Source organism: Siphateles boraxobius, unplaced genomic scaffold, assembly GCF_051911475.1.
Source record: "Siphateles boraxobius isolate OS27281-9 unplaced genomic scaffold, OSU_SipBor_1 42, whole genome shotgun sequence".
Classification (NCBI taxonomy): Eukaryota; Metazoa; Chordata; class Actinopteri; order Cypriniformes; family Leuciscidae; genus Siphateles; species Siphateles boraxobius.
Window position 1 is genome coordinate 1,667,501 of NW_027509053.1, and position 7,500 is coordinate 1,675,000.

Below are 7,500 nucleotides of genomic sequence, written 5' to 3' on the forward strand. Positions count from 1 at the left end.
TGATTCACAACAACGGTGACAACCAAAACAAAAAAGCTTGGGAATCAAGGATGTTTTGTACTTTGAAAGCTACCCATCATGCATTGCAGCATGAAGCTTTTTTTTATTGTCACCATTGTTGTGAATCATACGCAAAATCTTGATCTCTGTGTTTGACTGTATGATGCATTTCCTCATAACACTGTGTAAACATGCTTTTCTTTTATCCACCTTCAAATAAGTGATCAATCTAATGGTACTGGACCAAATAATGCAGTTCCACAAGATTGGTGGTTATAAATGCCTGATATAAAGACAAAAGTCTAAACACAACATTAAATGCTCACTTTGTGATGATTTTATCATCATCAACGAGGAGCTGATGACAGTCGATCTTACTTTTTCTTGGCTTTCTCTGCCACAACAATGGTGTTATACAAACACACAGTTACAACAGCCACGGTAAAGTTAACCTCTTCCACTCTAAGGCATATTTTGGAATTCCGCCTGAATTTAACACACCCAAGTTTAAATATTCACCCTAGACACAAACAGTGTAGGAAATTTAAAAAGCTAGTGTCATTGTACAGGAAACCCTTCAAATGTACTAAATCAGATTGCAAAACTTAAAAAATAGCATGGTATGCTTTTAAAATATTACGATAAACATAAAAAAATAGGCCTTTTATTTTTTATTTTTTTTAGAATCCTGTCTTTGAAAATCTGTGATTCAGGTACTGTTTGCTCTGGGGACCTGCTGATTATATTGTTTTACTCCACTAGGTGGCAGTATCCACCAGAAAAAAAGATTTTTTCTCTATCACATTCTGAGCAAGAGTTATTCAAATATAACCGAAGGGAGGCAAAGTGTCATTTTTAGTGTATATACGTGTCCTTTGGAATTTTCTAATACTCAAATGCAAAAAAATTTTTTTAATCAAAACGCTCAAAAAATACAAAAATATCCACAAATTTCCTGTCAGTCGTCTTCGTCACTTGTCATTCACTTGTTACTGTCTACTCGCCGATCATCAACAACGTCGTGATACAACATACATTCATAAAAAACGGTCGTGATCCCGCCCACCTACTCCACTGATTCGTTGGCTGATTCAGCATGTGACTGGACTAGATACATGATTGACATGTGATTGGAAAGCTGTCAACCTCAGCTTTCAACATGTGCCTGATATGTATATCATCGTCATGATTAGAGGACGCTTGCACGTTTTGATGATGATGTGTAGATCGCGTGTTTCTCCGGTCGAGTGCTTTTTGTGTTCTCGACATCCGCGACATAACAGTGGATTATTTACCAAGAGGAGCTCACAGAAAAGTACAAATAGGCTCATTTGAAAGAAAACATCCTAAGGTAAAAGATGATATGGAGTTTGTGGCTGATTTTAGCTTAGAGCACCTGTAATCGAAGTAGAAATGAGACGTTTGTCTTTGTTTTTTCACTGAAATCATATTTTACTGCCCGATTCTTTTGGAGATAATGTGAACTATGATGTTAAAACAATAAAACAAACTACACAGTCACATTTCTTAGAATGAGAGCTTTCTTTTGATGTATGATTTTCCTGTTTTGTGAAATACGTAAAAAATACATATTCATATTTACTTTTCTGCATCGCCATTTTGGGGGAGGAGCGATTTTGTGACGATTGTTTTTTAAAGCTTTATATTAATTATTTGTGTTCCATATACACACATACAATTATATTCTGTGTAAAGATGAGATTTTAAGATTTAAAATGATACTATATATGGGGTGATAGTATCTCCAGAAACATAAAAAAAAATAAGTTTAAATATAATGACGTAGCTCTTTTGCCCGCCCACGGGCGATCAGAGTGGAACAGGTTAAAGTAAGAAGAACTGGGACCAAGAGGCCAACTAAAGCAAACACTCATCACCACAATGGTTACTTAAAATAAAACATGATGTTGAAAGTATGTCCACAATGGCCACATTTGAACTAGTTTTTAAACTGGTACGAAGGTTCGATGGACGTCTATATCGGACGTGCAGAACACGTCAAAAAAAGACGTCATAAAAACTTTCATTCTGGCTCCTCAGTGGACGTCTTTTCAACGTCCGACTTTTGTGACAAAGACGTTGAAAAGACGTCTTTTGGACATCATGTTGTTTAGTGGGTACTCCGTTGCCAACCAACACTAGCAGAGCTAGCTTCTCTCTTCCCCATGCCTTGTCAACAAAATTATTCTAGTCGTGATTTCTAGTGTTTAATCCTAGGTACGAGAGACAGATGTGTTGAAAACGTCAATGAGTACATGAAGCGTCTGACATCAAATGTTTTATTTAGCTACAAGTCCAACGCATACTAGAATCCTTGATGTTCAGCTCAGGGGAAAAGATGTAACGTTAGTTCATTGCACAGGATGGGAATGGAATCCTATTCCTCCTTCCCAAATGCCCCCTCGCCCAAAGAGTGAACTGCCGGTACGCTGTTAACCTTAACAGTCTGAGAAGAGGACATAAGTTAGCCTAGCCTAGCCCAGTTGCCAATTCGTAAAATACACTGTTACATACCAGCTACTTATGGGGCGCTCCAGCGTCTCAGCTCGGACATCCCTTAGAGATAGCATAGCCTCCTCCAACATGTCTCTCTCACCGCACAGCATCCGAAATGAACGGTGCATGGTGATGCATTTTCGCCGATCAATAAATGTTCCAGGTTGACCTCTCTGCAACAGTTCGACTCCGGTGCAGTGTCCATGCTCCGGCAGCGCCCGCGCCCACACACTTCCCCCAAACGATCCTGTACTGTATGTGGAGCCTGAAACTGGTTCAGATTTTGAGTTACTCTTGCTTTCATATTATAGTTTGAATTCATTTTCTACAATATTTATTTCATAATTTAATTAAAAATTAAAAGGTTTTTAATTAAAAATTAATAACAACCTGATAAAAAAATTTGGACCAGGCACAGGGTCAGAGTGTTTGCAAAAACAGGTATTTCATTTTACTTTAAAGGATCATTCAAACAAAATGTTAGTGCAACTCTGTTAAGGAATGCTACATTATCCTCACTGTATTTTTACTTCAGGTGACTATGAAACTGCAAAGAAGTGGTCCAAAAGAGCAGCTGTGCAGTCTTCTGTGGAGAGCTCTGATGACGTTCCCAAGAGAAAAAAACGACCAGTGTGTCTCAGCAGCTCTGATGAAGGTATGAACCTGAGCATGTGAAATAAGTTTACAAGTAAAGTAATTAAAGTAATTCTAAAATCATTTTTATTCATTTTTTTAAAAGATACTTCTTCAGTACCTCACCCCAAAAAGAAGAGCCGGGTGAACTGTACATCAACTGGTAGGCCTTTCTTAGTTTTAATTATTTTACTTTACCACTTGTGCACAATTTCATATTAAAAAGTGTTTGGGGGTTTTCAGAATACCAAAATTTCATTAGTTGATTGATACCAATACCAGTACATTTCATCGTTTTTCGTTTGTTCCTATTTTTTAGTAATTACCTTCTAATTTACAGTGGAACGTCAGCTGCCATTTCCCCGAGCATTTAAACCCAACAAACAAACCACACTAACACCAGCAAGACCTGAAGATTATACCATTCTTGATGCATCATTAAGACCAGTGCCTCCTAGAGACATCCAGAAGAATGGTAAATGCAAAACATAATTTGAAACTTAGTTTTTACCTTTATTTGAATGAATCAATCTTGATTCTCCCAGATCAACTCCTGAGTTACTCACTCAGAGAATCATCAGCATTGAGAGTGAGATGAAGGCGATGAGGAGCTCAACAGCAGCCCTGTATGAACTGTGCTCGTGCCCTGGGTGATGGGACTAGTCAGCGAGTGGAGGAGATGAGCCTTGATGTGTGTGCCACTATGGAGGAACTCCTCTCTCTCTCAAAGAAAAAATGAAGAGGAGACATTTCGGAATAGTGTGGTATGTTAATAGTGAACTATCCGTGAAATGCCAAAAAAGTGTTAGAATTAAGTTAAATAACAAAAGTTATTACCATTTTGAAAATGTATTCCATCTTGTAGACACACCATTTAAGTCTTGTTGGAGGTCCAAACCCTGGGGAAAACACCCGGCGGGTGATGCGGGCACTGGCCTCCTACAGTGTCTGGAAGGAGTTTAGTCTGAAGGGGAAGAAAGGGAAGAGCAAGTCCTATATGTTAGTGACACAAAAAACCTGTATTACCAGTACTTTTTTAACCATTGCTGCATAGTTAAGGAATTTAATATTACAGAGGCAGTGATGATGTCCAATCCTAGAATCCAGCAAGCAACAGTGGAGGACATTGTGGCAGACACACTTAAGCTCCAGCAAGCTGTCAGAATGTAAGCTCCTTTGGTGCAGTTTTCTATAAAATAGTTATTATATTCTAATTACATAATAAAAAAAAAAGGGAGATTACATGTTTGTCAGGAACCAATCAGACACCACATCCTTCACAACACAACGATCACTCTCACCAGAATTCTAATCACCTGCACCTGTTCACAATCAATAGCCTCTGAATAAAAACACTCACCACAGCTTCATTCACCGTCAAGCCTCCAACAGGAACAGACCATTTCCCGCTTGCCCCAAAGTCTATCTCCTCGTCATCGCCGACCAAGTAACGTATACTCACCTGTGTATTACTGACCTCTGCATTCCTGTTCCACTGTCTTCAGACATCCTACCCGAGTCCTGGTTTCCTGCATTTCCTGTCTGGATCCCTGTTCCCTAGAATCCTGTATTTTCCTGAGTCCCTGTGTTCACGCCGAGTTGTCTCATCCACGACGACACCTGAAAGAGAAAAGACAAGTATGAATGATCTGTGACCGCTTGACATCCAATTAACCTGAAGAGGACCTGCTCACCTGTTATCTGCCCCGCACGTAGAGACCCTCACCGCATCTGCACCTGAACTCTGAGAATACTCACCTATGCACTTGTGTCACGTTCAATAAAGCTGTGTTTGGATTCACTTACCTCTGTCTCCTTGCCTGTATCCTGCAATGTTCAGTTCACTTAGTACTTTTCTTTTACTAAAAGTAGAAACAATGTGAAGTTGACCGTTTAGTCACTGGTTTGATTTACTTAAAGTTGCACAAACAAAGAACATCTGACTGTACATGTGAGTGGAGCATTTCACAGTCTGTCGTTTAGGTCAGTTAGGCTTGGGGTAGGTTTGAATTTTAATTATTCCAATTCCGCTCATTCGAATCTAATTAACGGTAAGTTAGGTAAAACAAAGTTTGGATCTCGTGCTATAAGCTAACATGATTAGCGCATCTCACCTCGTCATAATTTACATATAGTTGACATCTGACAATCCTAACAACAAATAAAATATCAAAATGAAAAATATAATTCATGGTTACTCACATAGAGCGCAGCTGGAGTTTTTTCTTATATCGTTCAACAACTGCCGAACAACCGTCCTTCTTCATTTGGTGTAATGGCGGGTTGCGAACCAACATCAATAGGTGCATGTCGCCACCTACTGTCATGAAGTGTGAAGAGAACCGGTTCTCACGTAATCCCTATATCCGATTTTGTAATCCACTAATCCTAATAAACTCACTATTGCATTTATTTGTTTCCTGCATTTTAACCATTTAGTAAATACAATTACTGGATTTATAGTATATTTATAGTTATCTTACATGATTAATACAATGAAACCATCATATTTTAAATAAATTATATTGACCAGCTACTTTTCATTTTGCAGCAGAAAGACCAGAGAAAAGGTGTGCAGCAGCATGATGAAGATGATGAAACACTCCTACTTTTGGAAAACAAATAAGACTTTTTGATTTTTTTGTTGTTGAAATTTTCGTATTTTTTTCCTTAAAGTAAGATCAAATTAATTAAAATGAATGTATATGCCAAATTTTCACTTCTCAATAACTTGTTAACTTTTAATATATATATATGTTAAAACTTATATGTTAATTATTTATTATGTTGAGGTGGAGAATGTCATTAACTAACTGCTGATTATTAAATGATATAAATGTTTTCTAGTTGATTGATTCTCGAGGCACACATGTGTGTGACACATTGATGCATGCGGTGCATACACACAATAGTACAGGTAACACTGAATAAATGCTGATTAAATGTATGCAGTGTTTTTTGTTGTTGTTTTTACGTGGTATTTTGGTCGTTGTTACTACTAAAACGGTCCTTTGATGTTACCTCCTCAGAACATACCAGTTAGGCAATTGAGACGTAGGGCCTACTCATCACGTTCTTGCTGACGTACCACAATAACGTTGCCACGACGAATACAGGAATCACAAAGTTACGTGCTGGAACGTTATTTGGCACGTCGTTACGACGAATATGGGCCGGTCCTGTTACGTCTTCACAACGTAACTGTGTTAGCTGGGATATATGATAGCTAGCTAGTAAGTTAGGGTAGTTAGGTAATAAATGTTTTATATCCTTAAGTTTGTGATTAGTTTATTTATTTAATCAACCAATCAATAAATCAATCTACATTCTGAATCTTGCAGGGCTTATAATTTCTGTGGGATGTTATCAATCCTACAGGACAGTATGTGGACAAACCTACAGGACTCAGCAACAGGCGCGTCTTAGACATGGGCATTCGGGGCTTCAGTCTTTTTTATAGCCCCGGATCTCAAAAAATTTAATTTATTGATAATTATTATTATTATTTAATAAATTTGTATTTATTTAAAAAATGAACAGGTCTTTTAATCTATCCTTCGGAATCATGTATTAAAGACGATTAAAATGTGTTCAAGCAGATCAAAGTTACTGTGGTTACAATAATATGCTTGCATTTAGAGTGCGCACCAGAGGAGAGAGAGAGAGAGAGAGCCTGAAAGAGCCATTGGTTAAAGGGTAGAGTTATAGAAATCCTACTTGATTTAAAAAAAAAACTGCGCTGGTATCCGATCGGTATCGGTCGATACTCAAAATTGTTGGTATCGGATTGGATCGGTTCAGAAAAAATGGTATCGGGACATCCCTAATAATTTCTGGTAGGCTATATCTAAGTTACCCAGGAGCTTTGTTCACATAGGCTTAGCTTGATGAATCGAGTCGTTGAACACAGCAGGAGAGAACGCAACGTTAGCCAGCTAGCTAAAGCTCCAGTGGAAAATTATTAGCTAACGCTACGGAGGCCATATTATTTTTGACTCATGGCTGAAGTTAAGTTTCTCCAGCTCTCCCCAGGTTGGCAAAAATGCATCTCAAAATGCATCAGATTGATGGTTTAAAATATGGAATATTTTAATTTTTCTTACGGGGGAGCGTGCCCCCGAACCCCCCTAGAGGGGTAATATCCTTCTCACCTTTTTCACCCCTGGCCCGTTTTCATGCCTGCTATAGTTCCTTTTCCAGACTTATACAAGCAGACTGTTGGAGTGATGTGTGTGTGTGTGTGTGTGTGTGTGTGTGTGTGTGTGTGTGTGTGTGTGTGTGTGTTTGTGTGTGTGTGTGTATAAATAGATGTAGATAAATATAGATAGATAAATATCTAAATACACAGTA